We start from the raw sequence: 25,340 nt of genomic DNA, 5'->3' as shown, positions 1-25,340 counted from the left end.
CTCTATAATACTCCATCGCACTCTGGCAATGAGTCCATGAGTGTGCGTCATATATTTGCACTTTAATAAGTTGTTACTCTGAGGGACCGTATAGAGCATTTGCAAGTTAATAAGCGGCTCTACGGTCTTTTCACAGTCCAATCTCTTGGCCTTTATTCCAGACACAAGAATGGGGGATACAGGGAGATTTCCTCATAATGCGCTTCACTTGTTTTATTTGACATGACATCCGTTCGAATCAGGTCTGTCACAATTCAATTCCCCCACTTATATTTATGCATTGGGCTCCGTAACTTCACACCAGCACAATATCTGTGTGCTTAATCAACATCTCGGATTTATTAGATCATCTGCTAGGCAGTCTTCCCATTCATCTGATTCGTTTCTGTTACGGTTGTGGGTGAAGTTTGGATATTATAAGTTTTTTGCCTTTGTATATTCTTAAAAGGATAGAAAAAAAAAACGCATTTATTTTTTCTGTGAAAAAAATAAAAATAAATTAATTAATTTTGAAGAATGTTAGTAACCAAACTGCTTCACATTGTATTAGCTGTCCAGACAAGGGAAGTCATTGGGAACTGTAGCTGTTTGGTTACCAACATTTTTCAAAATATCTTCTTTTATGTTCCACCAAATAAAGTCAGTCATACTGGTTTGGAACACGACTTAATTTACATTTTTTGGTGGACTATCCCTCTAATGAGAGTTACTCAATTTTAAGAGTTTAAATTTTTTATGTGAAGCATGGGTGGACCAATGACATGATGGTATTTTGTACAGATTTATTAGTCTTGTTCAAAAGTACATACAATAATTAATACAGATTTGAATACACTTCTTCCAGGATGTGCGGAAAAAAAAAATAGTCAGGGTGATATAGCTCTCCTGATATAATTAGAGGGGGGGGGGAATCAAACTTGAAATTCTTTATTAAGTAGTTTGGCATAGTCTTGTTACTTTTTATAGAAAAAAAAAATATCTAAGCTGCACTGTTATTAATATTTGCACTGTTACTAATATTTGAAAAAAGAAATGAAAGAAAATTGTCCACCAAATCAAAACCATTCAGCTTATCTCAGGACACAGGACAGGTTGTAAAATACCATTAACAAATAATTCAAATAATTATTTATATATACAGGTGCTGGTCATATAATTAGAATATCATCAAAAAGTTGATTTATTTCACTAATTCAATTCAAAAAGTGAAACTTGTATATTATATTCATTCATTACACACAGACTGATATATTTGAAATGTTTATTTCTTTTCATTTTGATGATTATAACTGACATCTAAGGAAAATTCCAAATTCAGTATCTCAGAAAATTAGAATATTGTGAAAAGGTTCAATACTGAAGACACCTGGTGCCACACTCTAATCTGCTAATTAACTCAAAACACCTGCAAAGGCCTTTAAATGGTCTCTCAGTCTAATTCTGTAGGCTACACAATCATGGGGAAGACTGCTGACTTGACAGTTGTCCAAAAGACGACCATTGACACCTTGCACAAGGAGGACAAGACACAAAAGGTGATTGCAAAAGAGGCTGGCTGTTCACAGAGCTCTGTGTCCAAGCACATTAATAGAGAGGCAAAGGGAAGGTAAAGATGTGGTAGAAAAAAAGTGTACAAGCAATAGGGATAACCGCACCCTGGAGAGGATTGTGAAACAAAACACACTCAAAAATGTGGGGGAGATTCACAAAGAGTGGACTGCAGCTGGAGTCAGTGCTTCAAGAACCACTACGCACAGACTTATGCAAGACATGGATTTCAGCTGTCGCATTCCTTGTGTCAAGCCACTCTTGAACAACAGACAGTGTCTGGACTGCTGCTGAGTGGTCCAAAGTTATGTTCTCTGATGAAAGTAAATTTTGCATTTCCTTTGGAAATCAGGGTCCCAGAGTCTGGAGGAAGAGAGGAGAGGCACACAATTCACGTCCAGTGTAAAGTTTCCACAGTCAGTGATGGTTTGGGGTGCCATGTTATCTGCTGGTGTTGCTCTACTGTGTTTTCTGAGGTCCAAGGTCAACGCAGCCATATACCAGGAAGTTTTAGAGCACTTCATGCTTCCTGCTGCTGACCAACTTTATGGAGATGCAAATTTCATCTTCCAACAGGTCTTGTCACCTGCACACAGTGCCAAAGCTACCAGTACCTGGTTTAAGGACCATGGTATCCCTGTTCTTAATTGGCCAGCAAACTCGCCTGACCTTAACCCCATAGAAAATCTATGGGGTATTGTGAAGAGGAAGATGCGATATGCCAGACCCAAGAATGCAGAAGAGCTGAAGGCCACTATCAGAGCAACCTGGGCTCTCATAACACCTGAGCAGTGCCACAGACTAATCGACTCCATGCCATGCCGCATTGCTGCAGTAATTCAGGCAAAAGGAGCCCCAACTTTGAGTGCTGCACATGCTCATACTTTTCATGTTCATACTTTTCAGTTGGCCAAGATTTCTAAAAATCCTTTCTTTGTATTGGTCTTAAGTAATATTCTAATTTTCTGAGATACTGAATTTGGGATTTTCCTTAGTTGTCAGTTATAATCTTCAAAATGAAAAGAAATAAACATTTGAATATATCAGTCTGTGTGTAATGAATGAATATAATATACAAGTTTCACTTTTTGAATGGAATTGGTGAAATAAATCAACTTTTTGATGATATTCTAATTATATGACCAGCACCTGTATAGGTATATATATATATATATATATATATGATTTAGATAAGATTTAGATAAGTATGCCAAAATATAAGGTGTACAATAAATATTTTATTACTAGATGGTCACACCACATGACATTATATATTTTTTCAAAACCATGAAACCAACATTTACATGTAAATTACATTTATAACCACTGGCATAGGCATAAACCAAATGATGTATGAAAAAGACTGTAATCAAATGTATCTGAAATACTACATGTACCATCTAGATCATTTTTGTTCTCTGATAAACTCCCTCTATATGTACTCATGCATCCAATCATCAATCAATCCATGAATCATTCTGCTCTGACAAACAGCACATCAAGAGATCAAATTATCTGGTGTGTGATAAAGACAAATGTACAGGTGTTTATGACTGTCTTTCTCCCTCTCTCTTAAACACACACAAACAATCTCACTCCAGCAGGAAAACGGACCACTTGGGTCCCAGTTCCCAGCTCTAATAGCCAGCAATGATGGATGGGCGTCATTTAACTGGATGTATCAGTGCGCTGCCTGCATGGCCCAGCTGTGAGACACTAAACCAATTAGAGGGGGTAATTAATCTGGGCCAGGGAGCACCCCTGCCAATGCAGAGTCATACACACAGAAAGGGCCCACAGGAAAACTCAATGCGAGGCCTCCTGTGGGATCTCTCCACTTATTAAATCACATCTGAACACATATTGTAGGGTTAAGCAGACAGAAAGGGAAAGAATGAAACATTTTAACAGGTGCAACAGTAGCTCTGTTTTCATCAAATGTGTATGAAAATCAGCAATATATGACCTTTTTCACTATACAAACTTAGAGACTTTTTATATAATAACACAAATTATATATAATATTATAACATAATCATTTGCAAATTATTGCTTTTTGGAGGCAGTTCTTGGAGCACATTTTTCAAGTGCCATGAGCCAATCAGCACTGCTATGATGGCATATATTTACGGCTCATGCGATTGGATCAAAACAACCTGCATACTTTTGAGAAGCTGTAATGCACCAGCTTCCTTGACATTTGATAACGTTTTAGGTTCTCTGGGTATTTTTTTTTTTTTTTCTGTCAGAGAAGTTTATTTCCCAGTAGTTAAAAAAACTAGTCAAAAAATGTCTTCCTCAAGACATAAAAAAAAATAAATAAATGAAAAATACTTCTTATTTAAAGTTCGAGAGTCACCACTTCTCTCTGAAGTGCGTGACAAGCTGGCATTTAGTATTAATAGGCCAACTAATGTACATCATGCATCATGCAAAGATAAATGGCAAAGGATGAACGCTGCTAAAGGAGGAGGCAGTGTAATGTCATTAGTGTTGGAGAGACATGGGCAGGGATCAGACGTGTGGCATGAGTTGTGGCACTGCTCGTCTTCTCCACCGGGTGCATTTGTCACATGTACCACTCCGCAGCACAGTGGATTAGATGTTTTCCTTGGATCATTAAGTTTAGCTCAAATCCTGACAGGACAGACAAGCATTTCATCCTTGTCAAACCACACTGATGCTGTAGAGAGCGAGAAAGGCAGGGGGTGGGGTAGGTGGGGGGTTCAGGCGGAGGGGCAGGAAAAAGCCAGTGATAGGACTAGAAGAGACCAACAAGGTCTACAATACCTGATGAAAGCCACCAATTAGCATTTACATTTCATCTCAGTGGCAGTTGCTTGGCTGACGCAGGATGCCCCCCATTGAGATCCGCCATCTTTGCTCACAGGCGTTCAGTTCTGCTGCCAGGTTGTTTTGAGACGACCACCTATGCCGTGAATGCCATGCAATTTATTTCTGTGGAGCAGAAGAAAAATAATACTATGACAACACGGATTGGCTGACTGCACAACAAGAATAAACCCAGCCATAAACATCTTGCCACATTCATGAGACAGGAAAAAGTTGTCAATTTAAAGGGTTAGTTCACCCAAAAATGAAAATTAGCCTGTGATTTACTCACCCTCGAGGCATCCTAGGTTTATATGACTTTCTTCTTTCAGACGAGTCTAGCTCTATCATTGCAGTGGGTGGGTGTTTCTGTTCAACAGTTCCAAATATGTCAAATAAAGCTCACGCATCCATAATAAAACGTGGCTCCGTGGTCTGACGTCCTATGATTAGATGAAGTGAGAGAGAAGTGTTTATTACATTATTACATTTTTCTTACAAAATCGCATGGATTCTCTACAGGAGACCTTTATTCACACCCCAGAGCCGTGTGAGGCACGTTTTATTATGGATGCGCATGCTTTATTTGACGTGTTTTGTACTGTTGAACAAAAACACCCGTCAACTGCAATGATAACGCTTGGAATAGCCAGGACAATTTTTAATACAACACTAATAGGATTCATCTGAAAGAATAAAGTCATATACACCTAGGATGCCTCGAGTGTGATTAAAGCACAGGCTAATTTTCATTTTTGGGTGGACTAACCCTTTAAGGGCAATAGCAAGCTAAATCAATCAATGAATACATGTGTGCAAATCAGTGTTGCTATTGTTTACTTAAACTATTACGAATCATTATCATTAACTGAAATTGAGCTGTAATGAAATAAAATGTAAATATTAGACAAAAAATAAATAAAAAAAATAAATACAAATTAAACTGAAACTACAACTAAAATTTAAATAAAGCTATTTAGAAATATATATAAAAAAACTGAAACACAAAAGCACATGCAACATACCTAAAACTTAAACTAAAATAAAATTGGATACTCTGTGTATACATACAATAAAAAGTAATTGAAAAGGCTATGAAAATAATATTATAAAAGTATATAAATAATACTTAAATAATAACAGGGTTGCATCTGTAAAATCTTCTATAAAAATGCTAAATTAATTTAAATGTAGATGCCTTTATCAAATACACAGCCAGCTACACTGGAATGGATGTCAATAGATGCAGTCAGATGGTGTAGTTACGGCATCCACCTACAGGGGCTAACCAGCCAATGCTGACTGGAAACTCTAAACGGAATATAACAGGGATATACATTCAGAGAAGTTTCATGTTTCTAACTCTGCAAAGAAGAGGATCATAGGACGTGAGAGCTGGGGCATCAGTGGCAATTAATGCAAGTGGAATCTCAGACAAGGAGGCTAATGAGTTTTAATATACACGCAGGTGAGGAAAAGGGGAGGCACTGAAGCCCTTAATGAACCCATGACAGCCTAATTAGCCACAATTTACAATTCCCGGATTTTAATCAGAGGCACTGAAATGATGCCATAGATCTTTGTATGAGTGAGTCTTTTTAAATGCTCCAATCTGTTGCATGGTATTTGATTGATAATTGCTGTTTTTTCCTCCTTCTTTTCCATTACTCTGGCTCTGCTTCAGAGGCAAGTGCCCACATCGAACTGTGAAATAATGGAAGATGTCTAGCTATTTATAAATCAATTCTGAATTTGTACTTTTTATATTTGGTATGAGTAATGCAGTACAGCTATCATTGTTTTGAGAGTAGGTAAGCTGACAGGTGATCATTAAACTGACAATGACATGTAGATATGGTTTAACTCTATCCTGAGCAGAGTGTAATGCTTGAAAGTTGAGTTTCACACATTTAAAGACCCCATGAGATGGCTTAATGAGCTCACTTGTTCCAGTATTGATGTATTTCCAAATGAAACAGGATGCTGGGATGGAATGCAATAAAGACTGCATCTATATATATATATATATATATATATATATATATATCGATATATATATATATATATATATATATATTTTAATAGCCAATGTTTTAGTTTATATCATGGTTGTGAGATGTGCCACTTGATATTGTTAGAAAGTTATACTTGAGTTATACATATACTTGTGAGTACTAGGTGAATCACTAATATCTCTGTTCATTTTAAACGGAATTAAATATATTTAAATTTAAATTTAAATTGCTATCTTAATAAAGTTTTTTTATTTTTTTTTATTTTGTCAACTATTTTTGATAATACATTTGTTTTAAATCATAAATCCAGAAAAATTACAACACACAATCCAAAATAATACCCAAATTAAAACATTTTAAAGGGCCCTGTTATTGTAAAAAATGTATATTAAAAAAGTGTTACAGTTTTATGAATTTAATTGATTAGACATGAGTTTTTTATTGATCAAATTTATTTTATACATTAAAATGAAATCCAGAAAAAAATAAAAAAGAAAACAAATAATTTGTGGGGGAGAGATAAATAAATAAACAAACATATTTCATAGGGCCCTAAAAATGTAATTTTTGTTAAACTTTTAATAACATTTTTGGTGCATTACATATGTTTAATTAATTCAATTAATTAGACATGCTTTTTTGATTACTAAAATTTTAATTTTAACCATTAAAACAGTCCAGAAAAATTAACTCGGGGTTGGAAAAGAAAACAAGATTTCATAGGACCCTAGATTGACATGGATTACAAAAACTCATATTTTGATACTATGCAGCTGCTGTATATGTATGAAAAATGGGAGAATGTTTAAATGTTTCACACTGACACACTGAGATTGTAAATTATTTGATTTGACATTGTTTACAGACATGGACTACCTACAGCTGTTATACATTTTTAGAGTCAAAGAGCTAACCAGAGCATCAGCAGCTAGGAGAATGAGCTCCCAAAATATGAAATAAACAGTGACTTTGACCAGCAGTGCATTTTTGAAGGCACACACAGAACACTCAAACACACTCACATGTCTGCTGTCTGGACCATTCATTACACAAACTTCATAAAACAAACTTCTCTATTCTGTAAAACAGGTTACATCGTTCCCATTGAGTTTTTATGTGCTTTGTTAACTATGGAGCTGTTTTACTCAAGATGCCTTAAAAGGATATCAAAGACACGCATAGAATGTCCATCACATATGTAGATTGATATCCAAGTAGGGATGCAACAAATGATTATCGAATGATTAATGATCGAATAATCTAATGTTTTTATCAAAATTTTTTTTAACAATTAATCAACTAACTGTCAATTATTTCACTGATTAATCAGTAGGCTTTTGATCGATTATTCATATTTTGCTTTTTTGTTATAATTAGTTATGTTAATTGCATTAATTAGTTATTAAGGATAAGCATATCATAAGTTTTAAAGGCTTTTATTGGCAAAGAATATATAATGAGTCAATATTTACAGTCTTGACCCTTGTTCTTCATAACCTCTGTAATTCGCTCTGGCATGCTGGATATTAGCTTCTGGGCCAGATCTTGACTGATGGTGATCCTTTCTTGTTTTATTAGTTCTCGGAGTTGATTACAATTTGTGGGTTCTGCTTGTCCACTCGCTTTTTGAGGACTGACCACAGGTTCTCTATGGGATTGAGATCCAGGGAGTTGCCTGACCATGGATCCAAAATTTCAATGTAATGATCTTCGAGCCACTTCTTTATCACTCATGCTCCATCATGCTGGAAAATGCACAGATCATTACCAAATTGCTCATGGATCATTGGAAGAAGTTGCTCTTGCAGGACCTTTTGATACCATTCTTTATTCATGGAAGTGTTTTTGGGCAGAATTATGAGAGAGCCTACTCCCTTGGTTGAAAAGCAACCCCAAACATGGATCTCAGGATGCTTCACTGCTGGGACAACACAGGACTCACGGTAGCCTTCACCTTTTCTTCTCTTAACAATCGATTTTCCAGATGTCCCAAACAGTCAGAAGGGAGCTTCATCAGAGAAAATATCTTTGCACCAGTTTTCTGCTGTCCCTTCCTTGTACTTCCTGCTGAATTTCAGTCTGTCCTTGACGTTTTTTTCTTGGAGAGAAGTGGCTTCTTTGCTATCCTTATTGACACCAGGTTGTTGTCCAAAAATCTTGGCCTGACTGTGCGTGCAGATGCTCTCACACCAACCTGCTGCCATTCCTGAGCAAGCTCTGCACTGCTGGAGACACGATTCTGTAGCTGACTCCTCAGGAGGAGGTCCTGGCACTTGCTGGACACTCTGGGATGGCCTGAAGACTTCTTCACTGCAGTCAAACCTCTCTCCTTGAAGTTCTTGATGATCCGGTAAATGGTTCTTTAGGGGCAATATTCTTTGTAGCAATTTCCTTGCATTTGAGGCCTTTTTGATGAAAAGCGATAATGGCTGCATGTGTTTCTTTGGAGGTAACCATTGCTTACAAGAACACAATGATTGGAAGAGCTTCTTCCTCCTTTTAAAGTAATCAGTCTGCTCTTACAATCTAATTAGTATGATAGTGATTAACCTAACTAGTACTCATTCACACTTTCACATGTGCTGCAGATATGATTAGTCAATTAATGTTAGCTGGTTATTGTGTGTCAGGATCAAAAAACAGTGAACATTTGTTTATTTTGTGTGTGTGTGAAAAGTTTGTTTTTTGGAAGTTTTAGCAATTATTTAAAATTCATCTGATCACTCTACACAATAATCTAGAAACTGTGAATAAACACCACAACTGCTTAAGCAGAAAACTTTGCAAAACACAAAATTTATGTTACTGCCAAAACTTTTGGCCATGACTGTATATTACATTTGCTTCATACACAGCATCAAAGCAGTAAACAGCTTTTTGTTAGCATCTCATAATGTAGGCTAGCTCTCTTTTTAATTTGCTTGATGGAAGTTGAATTACTTTACATTATAATTAGCTTGTAGCTTGACAAGCTTGTTTCTATATAGCCTTTTAAACATGTTCTGTATATTCTAAACCAATTGTTTTCAGGCCAAATAGACTGAGCATTGTTTCTCATGCCTCTGATTCTGCAGTCTCTGTAATTTGGCACAATTTGGATTAAATGTGCAAAACTCATATCAATCCTAATTTACAGGGCCAAAGTTTGGAATAGGATGTTTGCACAACTACATCAGTTTATCTCTGTTGCTTCATTAACTCTCTCTCTCTCTCTCTTTCTCTCTCTCTCTCTCTCTCTCTCTCTCTCTCTCTCTCTCTCTCTCTCTCTCTCTCTCTCTCACTCTCTCTCTCTTTCTCTCATTCAGACCAGTATGCTGGTACATTTTATTCCCCACCAAATTGGCCCAGGGCACAATTTTGCTGTATGCAATTTACTTTTTGTTTTTTGGGGATTGTTTTTGAAGGGATGGTAACTAGATATGTTAAAAGATATTATAAAAGAGACATGCAGCTCCTGGTTCCTACATCAGTAGCGTGAATTGATACACGCAGGTCATTGACTAAAGACATCATAATTACTCAAGTAATTTGACTGTGAGAGTGGAAATTGCACATTAATTGGAAGGTGATAAATTGATCAGTGTACAATTAACAGTACATCATTTGGGACACCGCTTGGACTGGGTCGGGAACTTACATGCTAACAAGACATGATCAAAGCCAAGAGGCTGGACACAAATGATTCTGATTTAGTTCTTGGCCTTATGATGTGTATCAAATAATTTCACTGCCAAAGTGGAAATCATATTGCGATTGCATATAGTCTTGTCCTTGCAAAATTGTACAGTGGAATATATGCTTGTTTTTGACTGATTCCTTCTCTTCTGTCTACCCAGATGTCTTGATTTGTGTGTAATTAAGACACTAAAATCTTTGTTTGGCTCCACTCTAGACAATTCTGGGCATATTTTGTGCCTTTAGTCATTTACAAAGCACCATTCTGGCATTGCCACCAAAGCATGTGCAGAGTTTCACAGCACTGTTCTGCAGTCTGTCCAAACAATGGATAAAACCCATTTTAGACTGCGACTCATTATTCCAGACGGTGAAATTTCACTTTTTTTTTTTTTTTGGTCCTCCAACAGTCACCACAGGTAATTGTTGAGGATTCCAATAGTTCAGATGTTTAATCGGGTTGGTTTTCATCACCGGTCAGGGCCGCCTAAAATCTAATCTCATCAAGGAGATTAAACATGGCTATTTAAATCAAATCCATTCATATATGCTTGAGGATGATCTCAAACTTCAATCAAAGTTTGATGCTTTTTATCATCATCCCGCTCTCAATGGGATTTCAGATCCTTCATGTGGAGTTTGACAAGAGCCTCTCACCTGCCTCAGATGAGATAAGATTAATATGAGTCTATTTCAGTAGGATTTTAATAAGTCAATCTTAACCATCTTTACACAGAAAATGAAAGATAAAGGTCAGGGATTAGTGTAGATACAGTGTAAAGGTCAAAGCTTTACAATCAGAAATAACCCACCGACTGCTTTATCTAAAATAATCTTTCTTGATGCCAGTAACATAAACAGAAAATTACTGATCAGAAGCACAAGGTTTGGGAAAATAAATAATCCAGTGACATGACATGTTTGAAATGGGTATTTCGAGGCATGATAATTGCCTAGACAAAACAAACAGTTCTGATTTATGCAACCTTTTCACCTTCACCGCCAAGTTTTATTACTGCAGTACTCAAAAACTTCCTTTAAAAAATGACTGCTCTCCTTGTGCAGTTGTAATATAAAAGGGTGATATAACATATAATTTCCTTTTCTAAAATAGAGGACCATGGCGAATGTCAAAAATGTTATGGCCCTACATATCACCAAGTGAATTATTACTAATCATAACTCCTTTAAAAGACATAATTAACATTACTGTTTAAATTATCTACTGAACCAATGCCTGCTGAAGTCTACAAACAACAAACAAATGCAATTTGCTTGTAGGCTAGTACTTATTAAGTCTTTGTATGAAATTACTTGACATTATAATTTAGTCACCCTATAATTTCAATTCAAAGGCCAAATTGCAGATATGCATTTTGTTGCCATAGCAGCAATAACCATGGGGACAGTTTCTTTTGTGTGCCGAAGGATGTATCTTAGCCATATCAGTGTGCAGTATTATTATAAATTTAATTAAGAACAACAAAGCATCTACACAATCTCTGTTTTATCACTGATACAAAAATAAAATAAAAATACAACTATATTTTCATACATTTCCATTCAGCAGATACTTATATAACATTCAAGGTGTGTGTGTGTGTGTGTGTGTGTGTGTGTGTGTTATAGTGTATATATATATATATATATATATATATATATATATATATATATATGCATATTTTTTTTATTTTATATTTATTTATTTATTTATATTTAAATTTTGTTTTTTTGTTTTTGTTTTTAAATTGTTTTTATATTCTTAAAGTGTTGGTGAATAGTTATTAAATGGATGTCAAAAGTAATTCTGTGAAGAATTATAATTTTGCCTCCCTTTGGTAAAAGATATTGGATTAATAATTGAAAATGTAACTAACATTTTGCATTGCTATTTATAATTAATTAAAATGCTAGACAATAATAATGTATCACAAGTGAAACAAATTGAAAATAAATGATTCCTTCAGGAATGTGCACGTCAATATAAATAATTTCATTCAAAAGGTATTTGAGGCTTCTCTAAGGTCTAACTTAAAGATAGAATTCAACGGGGTTTTGTATATGCTAAGTTACCTGTCGTGGTTGGATGGGACTGTAAAGAGTGAGAATTAGAGGCAGAGTTTCTATGCTGTCAGTGCATGATTAAAGAGACGAGGCCTAAATTGCCTTTGAACTTGCGCTGTTACCAGCTTGCTCGCCATGAAGGGCACACTGAACACCACACGTACACACCGCCATGATGTCAGACTTGTAATGTAATTACAAGCCCATCTGTCTCTCATCGCTTGACAAGCACAAAATGTCCAATTATGGTTTCATTTAAATTCTAATTAGTTCGGCCCAATTTCACAGGCTCCGGAGCGGGGGAGGGGAGGGTGCGGTTTGCTGTGCTGGTGTTGGGAAGATGCATGTTTGAGTCAGTGCCGGAGAACCAGGAAACTCTCTGCAAGTTAACTGATGGAACATTCATGTTGGTTTGGAGCAAATCAGGGGCAATATCAGGTGTGAACAGGGGCATCAGGCATCAGTGTCTTTTTTCATCCTGAATACAAACAAATAAAACCCTTTCACTTCATATTTCGTGGAACTTAGTTTCTTAAGCTTATAATGACTGCATTTATTGGATAAAAAAAAAAAAAAAAACATTGCAATTATTGAAATATTATTGCAATTTAAAATAATGGGTTTTTATTTGAATACTTACTACAAGTACTTAATGTACTTGATGTTTTTTTAAATTGTAATTTTTTGTACACACACACTTTTATTACACACTTTTATTTAAGGTGATAATTAAAAATAGTGTGTATATTTTATCAAAAAAATTGTGGTTCAGTGTTGTATAGAAAATAATGAGAACATTTCACTAATAAAACAAAGAAATATGTTATCCACTTTTTTTCTTTTTTTTAGAAAACTTATGAAGTTTTTAGGCTTAAAACAGAGAACTGATTAAGCTGATAAAATGACTATTTATTTTAAGAGAATTAGCTCAATTATGCATTTTATTTTGGTGGTGATTGTTAGTTTTAAGCTTGCTTTGCATATTGGCTGGATATGGAGAGTAAATACTGAAATTAAGTTTTATTTTTTGTGTTTTGAGTGAAGGGAAACATATTTAATGTTTAGTGATATGTTTGACATCTGAAAGAGTTTCTGTTATGTTGAATTTCTGTCATTACCATTGTGCAGAGAGCTTATAGTTAGGTTGTGGATAACTGCATACTAACACTATAAGTCATGATGCTTTTTGCTCAATGAGCAGTAGCTTTGCTAATGTCAGTGCAGTAAAAAAAAAAAAAAAAAATCCTGCTTGAGCTGTTGTATATAGTCTTTAAAGTGTAAAAGATAACTCAGTCAAATACAAACAGGCCTTACTAAAAATCACAGACCTTTGAGAATTAACTAATTAATTACATGAGCACATTAAACTTAAACTGAGCACATTTGAATAATATTAAATTAATATTAAATGAATTGTGTCATAGATTATACAATTTAGGGGATTTTACATGATTTATTCAGGTATAGATTCCATTAAAGAAATCAAGCCTTAAAAAGTACTCAAAAATATTATGTGATATTGTTACCATATATATATATAAAAGATAGCACATAACGCTTTTTGCTATATAAAATTGCAATTTAAAAAAACTGTTGCCTCAGAAGTCTGAGGGGGCATGTGGACGTTCCTCTATTTGAATGGCATGGTGCTTCTAGCCGTGAATGATTGTATTTATTTGTCTGCCAAATACGACTGGCAGCATTAATAATTTGTCTGACAAGGCTGTTTTCTTAAAAAAATCAGTTCAAAAAGCGCACATTTTGAATGAATATTCACAATGTGTATTGCTGCATATGTAAAGAACATCCTCTTCATCACAGAGGATAAACAAATCAATGAAAAACAAGAAACAGCCCTTGAAGAACTAAAATGGCAGGATGTTCTTTATGTTTTACCTTGTGTTCATCTGTTTATCCTTGACTTCCTGTGTGTGCATTCGGATGCAAATCAGGACTCATCAGAGAGTAAATATTGTAGCTCTTTGAATGCCAGGGAAGCTACTTAATACCCAATAGCTTTTGATTTCTCTCCCTTTCCTTCCATCTGTCTAGGCAGACCGTCACTTGTTAAGTGAAGACAGGGATGTAGGATCAGTGCTGCTAACTGTGGGCCCTGTGCTCTGTTTGGTCCATGATTAGCTCCTAATCAGCCAAGAACAAACTGATTATTAGCTTGGCGCCACTTGACAGTCTTCAGGGAATGTGTTCGCTCTCTCTCACTCTCTTTCTGTCTCTCTCGTTCTCTCTATCCATCGTTTCTCTAGGCTGATTAGACAAGTCGGACACTCCTTTATGTGCACAATGGTTCTGGCGGAATGCTGAAGCCTCTTTCGGTGCAAGTGCTGTTCCTCTTCTGTCACCTCCTCTTAATGATTGGAACAGCATCTCCCTTGATTGCACCCTGGGTCTGATTACAGCTGCCTTGCAGCTGGGCTGACTCACAAATGTCATTCTGAACATCCTCATACTTTCTCTCCCTTTTTCTAGAATCTTCATAGCCGGGCCAGAATGGACTTTGCGACCTCTGCCAGTTTTCTCATGGTTTGGATGCCTGTATTTAATTGAAATGATCTTGTTTGGTTTTGAATTCCTGTAGTTATTTTATATTGTTTTTTGGTTTTGTTATGGTTTGTCTATTTAATATTGGTTTGGAGATAAGCAAAGAAAGTCTGGGCCTGATCACTAACTAGAAACACTAGGTTGTCAGAATTATTTAACCACAAAACACCAGGATTTAATGGTGGTTTACAAAGTCTGTTGCATTGTGTTCAATTTACCTTAGTCAGGTTAGACACCATATTGAATTTTACACATATAAAGAAGTGGCTATGTGCGACAGACTTTCAGTCTTTTCAATGGCTTGCACTATATAAAGATCCACACAATTTTCACAACTCAAAACTGTTTTTTGTACAATTTTAGTTTCTTTGGGCTTTTGAATTTTTTTTGTTGAGTTTTCTGTTTTTTGTTATGGAAGTTTATTTTGAAATGAACATGTTTTGTTTGTGTTTTTAGATAACAAGGAAAGGAAAAAAAAAACATGACCTGTCATCTTTATTAGATGCCATCTTCTTTAACAAATGCCAAGCAAGCTCAGTTGTGGATAGCAGGGAAAGCCGAAAACCCTATTCAGAAAGACACAAATACAACACTTTTCTTTTAGTTCCTTAGTTTTTCCTTCACATGAAAATCGTTTAAAATAAAGTTTTATATACAGGTTGTGCATTTTACAAACAATTACAAAGACAGCAGGTATATAAAACAAAAAAAAAATAGTCAAGTCGAGTCTGCTTTATTGTCAATTCTTCCACATGTACAGTAAATACATACAGAGAATTGAAATTGTGTTACTCTCAGACCCTTGGTGCACACAGATAACACAGTAGAACATTAAATACAGATAAAATATGAAATACAACTATACAAATAAGGTCATGTAAAAAAAGATAAGTAAAGCAGCACAAGGCACATGGCAGATAGAGTGCAAACCAGCGAAGTTAAAAAAAAACAGTGCAGATATAATGATTGTAGTGCAAAGGAGCTTTTTCAGTCTGATTAAAGTGACAAAAATCTCAGAGAGCAGTTAGTATGGTAATTGAATGAGGTCAGTTAAATGCTAAATGAGGTAGTGAGCAGACCAAATGCTGCACAAAGTGTCTGGTGCAGGTCACAGTGTGTTAGTGGGAGCTGGTGGGGGGTGACGGGGGACTGAGGTTCAGAGTTCAGTGGTGCATGGGGGAAAAAAGGGGGAGGGGGGCAAGGCCGGGAGGGAGTTCAGCTTCCTGACAGCCGGATGAATGAAGCTGTCCTTCAGTCTGCTGGAAGAAGCTGTATGACGGGTGGGTGGGATCACCTGCAATGCAGAGGGCTTTACGGGTGAGACAGGTTACATAAATGTCCTTGAGGGAGGGGAGGGAGACACCAACGATCTTCTCAGCTGCTCTTACTATGCGTTGAAGTGACTTGCGGCAGGACGTGTTGCAGGCGCCATACCACACAGTGATGCAGCTCATCAGAATCCTCTCGATGGTGCCTCTATAGAAGGTGCACATGATGAGGCCCGGGGCTCTGGCTCTTCTCAGTTTGCGGAGGAAGTAGAGACACTGCTGTGCTTTCTTGGCAAGTGGTGCGGTCCCGAAGAGTTCCTCTGTGATGTGCTCACCCAGGAACTTGGTGCTGCTCACTCTCTCCACAGTTGCACTGTTGCACTTTCCTGAAATCAACAACAATCTCCTTCGTCTTCTCCACATTCAGAGAGAGATTGTTGTCACTACACCAACTGGCCAGGTGGCTCACCTCGCTCCTGTAGTTTGTCTCATCTCAGTTGCTAATGAGATCCACCACAGTTGTGTCATCCGCAAACTTAATAAAGATGTTAGAGTTGTGTGATGGCGTGCAGTCGTGGGTCAGCAGAGTGACGAGGAGGGGGCTCAGCACACATCATTGGGGGGCCCCAGTGTTCAGTGTGATGGTGCTGGATGTGTTGCTGCTGAGCCTTACTGCCTGAGGTCTTCGTGTCAGAAAGTCCACAGCGCAGAGAAGTGTTGAGCCCCAGCTGGACCAGTTTGTGAATGAGCTGTTGAGGGATGATTGTGTTGAATGCTGAACTGAAGTCTATGAACAGCATTCTGAAGTATGAGTCTTTTTTTGTCCAGATGTGTGAGTGCTGAGTGGAGGGAAGTGGCGATGGCATCATCGGTCGAGTGGTTGGACCGATATGCACAATGGAAAAGGTCCGGGTGGGGGTGGGGGAGGAGGGACTTGATGTGGTGCATGACTAACCGTTCAAAGCACTTCATGAGAATAGGGGTAAGTACAACTGGATGGTAGTCATTGAAGCAGGATAGAGACGGCTTCTTCGGGACTGGAATGATGGTGGTAGCTTTGAAGCATGCGGGGACAACAGCCTGACTAAGCTTGAAAATATCTGTGAAGACATCAGTGAGTTCCACTGCACAGTCTCTCAGTATATGGCCAGGAATGTTGTCAGGAACTTGAGCTTTGCGTACATTGATCCTGCTGAGGGATCCCCTCACGCTGTCTGGGGACAATGTCATCACCTGGTCGTCGGGAGGAGGTGGAGTCTTCTGTGCAGTGGTGCTGTTTTGGCCTCAAAGCAAGCGAAGAAGGCATTCAGCTTGTTTATCAGGGAGATGGTGCTGTCACAGGTCCGCGGTGGGGGCTTGTAGTCCGTAATAGTCTGTATCCCCTGCCACAGGCTCAGAGTCTCTCTGCTGTCGCTGAAATGAAGGGCAATCCTCCTGGAGTACTGTCTCTTAGCCTCTCTGATGCCGCAGGATAGGTTGGCCCTAGCTGTCCTCAGGCCCATCTCATCGCCAGCTCTGAAGGCAGCGTTCCACGTCTTCAGGAGTCTGTATACCTCCCCTGTCATCCACGGCTTCTGGTTGGCCTGGACAGTGATGGTCTTTGTGACTGTTACATCATCAATACACATGGTGATGTATGCAGTGACAGTCTCTGAGTACTCTTGGAGGTCTGTGGTGTTGTTGTATGCGGCAGCCTACTTAAACATATGCCAGTCAGTGGTGTCAAAACAGTCTTGAAGAGCCTCTGACGACCCTTCCGGCCACACTTGTATCGGTTTGTGAACTGGTTTAGTTACTTTAACGAGCGTAGGAGCCTCACTCCTATTGTTGTTGTTGGAGATGGGAGGGATGTATACAGCAACTAGCAGTATGGCTGTATATCCCCTCGGTAGATAGAACGGCCGGCACTTAATAATCATAAACTCCACCAGGGGTGAGCAGTGTTTGTAGACCACAACAGCATCGCGGCACCACGCATCATTGACATAAACACAAAGCCCACCGCGACGTGATTTACCTCCCACGACGAGGACTCTGTCCGCTCAAAAGCATGTCAGCTAATCGAGCTGAATAGCACAGTCTGGAAAGCTGTTGCTGGGCCATGTTTCTGTGAACACATAAACACAACAGTCTCTTATAGTCCTCTGTGTTTTGCATAGTAATCGGATGTAGTACAGTTTATTGTGTAAAGAGTGTACGTTAGCCAGCACGATGGTGGGGATAGCTGGCTTGTGTGGGTTAGCTGTTAGCCTAGCCCAGATACCTCCGCGCTTACCCCTCTTCTGCTTCCTCTCACGCCGCTTGTAGCGCCTCCGCTGTGGGTGAGATGTAGTAGTGGGGGTCGGTGATGGTGAAGGCCTCTGGAGCAGACCGAGATCCTGCAGCTCTTTTGCGTACATGGAGTTCAACTCTAAAAATGTGGTTCTGCCGACAGAGAGCAGAAACTTTTTAGGTAATGTATTCTGCAACATAGCCTCATTGGAAATACTTGCCTCTAAATACATTTCTGTGAAACTTAAAAAAAATGTACCGATACAAACAAATCACTGCAGTTTCTAGCTGAAATGAACACTAGAGGCAGTAAAACTCGGACAACTTTTATTCTTTTTCACACAAAGTGTGATTTGCAGGTCCAGGGCCTAGTCCAGAGTTTAAAGAGCAGGTCAGATGGGTTTTTGAAAAATCTCTCTTTTGCAGTTTATAACGTAGCTATCCTTAAATGAAAACAATCTGCAAAGTTGTTAATCAAAAAAAGTGCATGATAAATAAAGATATTGTCTCTCAAAAGAGAGAGTTGGTTCTGAATCGCCGTAACGAGTCGTTATATGTTCGACTCTTTTGCCTGTTACCGGTGTACGTCACTGGGAACACATTTGCATAATCCCCGCCTGCCCGCGAAATACGAACAGAGTCTGATCTGCCCACAAACACTTTTGCTATTAGTGCGTTTTCATGATGTTGAGAAGATGCGGTGTTCAAGGATACCACAGAAATACAATTCGAGCCTTTTGTTGTGTGCTTGTCATTTTATTAAGAACTGCTTCTCTAATCTGGGCTTTTATCTCCGTTGGCTTCTAATCTTCTTGATTTGGACTAACAAACTCTCTGAACCACGACCTGTAAGTAGTACGATTGATACGTTAGGTGTACATTTTCAATTGAGTGCTCAAAATATTTTTTTTTTGTGCCAATATGTGATGTATACCTATAGTGCAGCTTTAGGTTTCCAGGTAAAGCACGATATTACTGTCTTACTGAAGTAGTTCTAAAAATTCGCAGTGAACCTAAGAATATGTCGATTATTGTAAACTGACGTTGTTCTAATTACTTTGTTTAATAATAAGAATGTAGTGTAGCACACAGACTTTATAATAATTGTGAAACTGCTGTTTATTGTGCTTCACTGGCAGTTACAGGGTTAATGCTGGAGAGATGAGTGATTTCGGCTGGTGCTCCTGTGATACAACTGTTCTGCGTTCTGATTAAAAGTTAAGACCAAGCGTCTTTTGTCTGTCGTTCTTCAAACATTACAGTAGACACATTTTGGTTTACAAACTGTATTGTTTAATCATTTAGTCACGTTAGCACTCGGCTAACGTATCCACCTAGTGTTCACAGTTTAGCAGCTAAACTTTAGCTGTGGGCACGATTCGCTAGTAAGTGTTTTTGTATTTTATGTCATTATAAGAACGGATTGACTATATTATTGTTTTATGTAAAGGTGCTTTGTTAATGGTAGCGCTGGCTAACTGGCTCAAGGACTCATCTCTGTGCCAATCACAACAGGCTTGGCCAGCTGACCAATCAGAGCAGAGTAGGCTTGAGGAAGGGAGGGGCTTGCTCCGAACTTGCTTGAAACGAATCATTTCCTAATCATTGGCAAATGACTCTAATATTAAATGTATATTCTGAGAAAATTACAATGTTTTCTGACCTTAGATGCATTTAAACCTGATGTAGGGGACTCCAATACAATATTGGGACACTTTAAAATACCATCTGAACTGCTCTTTAATTTTTGTAAAATTAGGGTCCAGGGCCTAGTCCAGAGCCTTATTTTTGCTAAATTACTTAGGAATATTATTATATTATTATTATGGATTCAAAACTAATTTAACATGCTGCGAGATTTGAAAACTAATACTTTTGAACGTGTCATCACATATACAGCTTCACATGCATGAGTTTTCTAATTTAGTAGGTTTGCTCGTTAGCTCGTGTGATCTGGCGTTGTACTTGAGTAATGAAGAGCTCTGGTACGAACCCCGTGAAACTATGGTTCAACAAAACAGCTGGTTCAGAATTTGCTTCATACATGGTCTAATTGCTTGAGAGGTGTTTTTTTTTTTTTTCAGTCCAAGCTAAATGGTATGAAATTTTCAATTGTAGTTATTGACAGTGCTAAAATATTCCTTGGGCTACAGTCGTTGTAAGTATAATGTTTAAAAATATGTTGATATTTTCCACTAATCATGACGACCGGAACTGTCATGGAGATTCATGGAAATCAAAAAGTATGGAACCCTGAATAAATAACAAATCTTGTCCTCAACGGTAAAAACCAACCAAGCTGCACAAACAGACTGTGTTTAACTATACAGTGGCGTGTGAAAGTATGGTCCACAAGAGGAATGATGTTCCTTTCAGGCACAGGTCTTTGAGAGGGGAGGTCAACATACTTATCGATCCATTCCACACAGTGGGCTGTATTCTCAGAGGTTCTTGCCATGCGCTTACATGCCTCACACATCTTGACTCATGTATCATACTCGAGCAGGCAGGTTGCAGACCAAAGGCACACAGTTACCGTGGTGATTAATTAGGTGCTTGGATGGTGATGTAGAGAGTATGAAGGAACATGGTGTAACAGAAGAGGTCAATAACCTGCTGAAGTACAAATGGCCCAGCAAAGTCTATAGTGTAAGGTTTTAGCAATCATGCCATAGAAGAATTTTCGGTTCCATAAAGAACATTTCAGTGAACATTTCTTAAAAGAACCATTTTTTTTCTTAGTGTGAGGAACATTTTATTTATCTGAAGGACCTTTTCCACTATTTTGTGCAATACACTGGAAAACAAAATCTATTTATTTTCCTTGAAGTTCTGCTTGAAGAACATTTAATAAAGTTGAGAGGTCCAGTTATTTGCATTTGAAGAAAGATAGCGAGAGATGATAAAAAAGACTCTAAATCCATCATCATTAAATATACCTCCAAACTGAGGTTTGAAGCACACCTTTTTCTAATTAGAGAGAGGGATCAAGAAAATGAAATCTCAATCTCATAAAGGTTAAACTTTATTCTCTGTTTGGCAGAGAGATGAGAGAGGTGAGCGAATCCCTCTGTGCTCTTTCATTACCAGACAGATTGATCCACTGATGAGTCGAGTCAAAAAGATTAATCAGAACGATTCCCCAAAGCTAATATTCTCCAACTCAGCTAATGTGTAAATGCTCAAGTCACATTTTAATTGGAGTGAATGATTCAACTATTTTGCATGTTCAGGAACACTATGTAATCAAAATGCAAAACAAAATATAGTACCGATCTATTGCAAAATAGACTGCAAAATATATATTTGACAAGTGATGGATATGAATTTTTTGGGAATTAAATGTCTGACTTTTTTGTATTCTTATAATGAAAATGTAATGGCTAACATTTTATGTATCATTAATACAAGTAAATATTATTTTCATACTTTGTGACAAAATTGCACCTTTATCAGAAATGACAAACAATAAAATATTTGTAACACTTTAAAATAATGATTTATTTCTTAGTTATATACATTAGGGGGAAGTCGTGGCCTAGTGGTTAGAGAGTGTGTGTGCACTTTGGATGGGAGCACGAATTCTGACTATGGTTCACCATACTTGGCTGTATGTCACGTCACATTATTTAATTATTTTTTTACTAATTTTTTAATATATTAAAATTAATAAAGTCATCGTCCAGGGACATTTTAACTACAGATGGTTGCTAACCATTTTGAGTTGCAAGATTTTGAAAGATATAAAGGTATACTGTTATGTTGCCACGGACAACACTGTGAGATATAACTGACCAATCAGAATCAAGCATTCAAGAGAACCATGCAATAATCATTTGTAAAATTTACAGCAATTTATGTGCAAAGTATTTAAACGTGTTTTTATTTCATGCAACAAAAAAAATAAAAAATAAAACTGATTATAGCCCAATGAATACATACAGTGCCAATTATGCCATATTTAATTGCTTCAAAATACTGAAACACTGGTGAAAATCCAAATGGTGCTCATTCACCAACAGTGAATTATAATGACGAGCCTGAAATATTTCAGCACTTACAGAGGAACCAATGTCAGCCTGCCTTTGATAATCATTTAACAACAGAATGTAATTATAATCTATTCATACAATGAGAGCTTTATTTGCTTTGTTTCTGGGCATCACATTACAGCATGGATTTTTCCAATATGTGTTAATTATGCAAAGAAACAGACTAAGAGCCGCCTGCAGACAGAAATCAACGACTACTTAAAGCCGAACGCATTTTAATCTGTGGCACGTCTTGAATGCCGGGCTGATCCTCCTCAGCCTCGGTTGTTTGCCTGCAGTGTATGAGATCCTTGCAGGCTTTGGGCCCTGTTCCCTCCAAGTGACTTCCTGTGTCTCATTTCCTCCTGAAGCGAGAGTGGCTTTGGCAAACGCAAATAAAGTTAATCAGATGATGTGGATTTTTCATTTCCTGTCATGCCGGTCTGGCCGCAGTACATGCATCCATATTAATAGGCTGGAAGTGATGATTCAATAACTTAATTCCAGAGTAATAGAGAGAGAAAGTCCTTACATCTCTGTCCAGCATCTTAGACATCTCATGTTTCAGAGTATTTAAAAAAATCTAACCGGTTTAACTAGACCACATTGCATGAACTTTAACAAAATAAACCAAGAAGTAGGTCATGGGATATCAAAAGTGGTTTTCAGATTTTTGAAATAGAAATTTTTGGATTTATGAAAGTGTATTTTCAAAAATTAACACCTGCTCCCAACAAAATCTGAATGATTTGTTTTCTTTTAGTCAAACCGATGACACTCCCATTTCATGAAATAACTCAGTTATCTTTAATATATTGAGGTTAAACTTATTTTGGCTTATTTGGCTTGCTGTCCGCAGCAGAGGACTTTGAGGAATCAGCTTCAGCTCAAGCTCTGATAAACTCCCAGGGTCTTGGAAGATGCTTGGAAGATACATAAATTATGTTGGAGTTGAGGATATGGAGTGATGACAAAACAGCTGATGCACTGCTTATTGTGCATCAGCAGTTAAAGGGATCGTATGCAGGTTCACAGTCGTATTCAGAAGCCAATCGGGCAGATGACATGGGATGTATGCGCAGCGCATGCACCCATGAGAACTGACAAACATGGAAGCGTTGAGGAGAGAGCAAAACAAAACGCCGGTCACAAATTAAAGTACAAAATGAGGATTTGTAAAGAAAAATGTAGGAGGTTTTCGATGTAAGCCAAAGAAAGTAAGGTAACTGCTTCCTTTGCTACTGTAAACAAATGTTGGTTCTCGTGAGACTAGCATACTCTCACCAGCGCATACATCCTACGCCATCCTCCCGGAATCGCTTCCACTTACAACAGTTAAAAGAAGTTAGAAAAAACTGGTTATAATATTTTACATATGGATATTTTTCTCACAAAAACGCATCAATTCACTACAGCAGGCCTTTATTCACACACCAGAGCCATGTGAGGCACTTTCTCTTATGGATAGAGGCATTTTATTGGACTTATTTTAGACTGTTGAATGAAAACACCCACCCACTGCCATTATAAAGCTTGGAAGAGCAAGGGCATTTTTAAATATAACTCTGATTGGATTCATATGAAAGAAGAAAGTCATATACACCTAGAATGCCTTGAGGGTCAGTAAATCGTGGGCTAATTTCCATTTTTGGGTGAACTATCCCTTAAACGGAAAGATTAGATGTTTTGACTGCATTTAGGTATTTCATAAAATCAGATTAATTAGTTACATATCAAAATAAATTTCTGTGTGGTCCGTTTTCCTTTTGCTTATGGATTACTGGTAGTCTATCAAGACCACCAGTAGGTAAGATTAACACTTTTACTAAATAGATCTGTGTGAATGGGGACCAGTTTTCACAACATTGCTGCTTGTATGTGAAACTTTTCAAAAACTTAATAGAAAAACTTTATGTTATATTGTGTTAATGTAGTCATGTCAACCCTCCCCTTTGTCTATTGTGTAGCAATATACTTCAGGCAAACCAAAGAATGCATGACATTCCCGTACGCATAATTTACATAGTTGTAATTCATGGGCATGTATTATGGTAATTGTGGATGAGTGCGCAATTGTGCACCACTTACAAGTCACTGGAGTTTAATAACATGCACGTTTAACTATCAAATCCAAGTTTGTGAACCTGGAGGAGCATTTTCAGGAAGGTCCCTTTTACGTGCAAATTACTCTGAATTTACCCATAAATATATACCCCATGTGTGTATGCCCTTTCCATAGAAAATCTAAAAAAAAAAATTGTTTAAAGGAGCCATGTGTAATGTCTGGCAAATAAATCAAGTCATACTCCACATTCCATACCAGATGGGGGCAGTATGCCTCAATAAAGTGAATTGGTCTACTCTAGAGTAACAAACGAGAAACGGCATAGTCTCTATGCTCCGCCCCTACCTTCACAACAACCCTAGAGCCATAGCCGAAGCCTAAAGGACGTTTTGCCTCCAGAGGAACGTTGGGTGATGTCAAGTGATTTTTAAACATGACATCTTCAAGCTACTCCCCTTCACCTTTACCAGTGAATATGTTCATATTCGTTTTGTTCATATTACATTTTGAATTAAATTAATTTGACAGACAGCATTCTGTCAACATCATTGGTCAACATCAGACAGCTGATGTTGACCAAGCTAGCGCCAACCAACGTAACCAGAGCTGCCAACTCTCAAGCATTCACCGTGAGACACACGCAATTGACTGTTTTCACACGCTTTCAAAAACTTGACCGCTCTGAATATAGTGAGTGAGTGCGCGCGCGCGGGCGGGGCTCTCTCTCTCTCTCTCTCTCTCTCTCTCTCTCGGGTTCATTATCATCGAAGACATTTCAAGCTTCTTAGGTATTGTTACATTTTAGCATCAGCTTGGTAGAGACGGGCTTTGGTAGATAACAGGTGAAAACCGGATCAGATCTGTGGGTAAGTTATAGCTAGCTAATTATCAAACGCAGCTACGGTTAGCCATCGCTAAAATTAGCACGTTTATCGAACAGCCTTCGATACATTTCTATGTTATAACTTCCCGAAAAAAATACGCATACATATAAAACAAACTTCTAGCGAAA

Source organism: Cyprinus carpio, chromosome B19 (assembly GCF_018340385.1).
Source record: "Cyprinus carpio isolate SPL01 chromosome B19, ASM1834038v1, whole genome shotgun sequence".
NCBI lineage: Eukaryota > Metazoa > Chordata > Actinopteri > Cypriniformes > Cyprinidae > Cyprinus > Cyprinus carpio.
The sequence above is the reverse complement of the archived record's forward strand: the minus strand, read 5'-3'. Positions refer to the sequence as shown.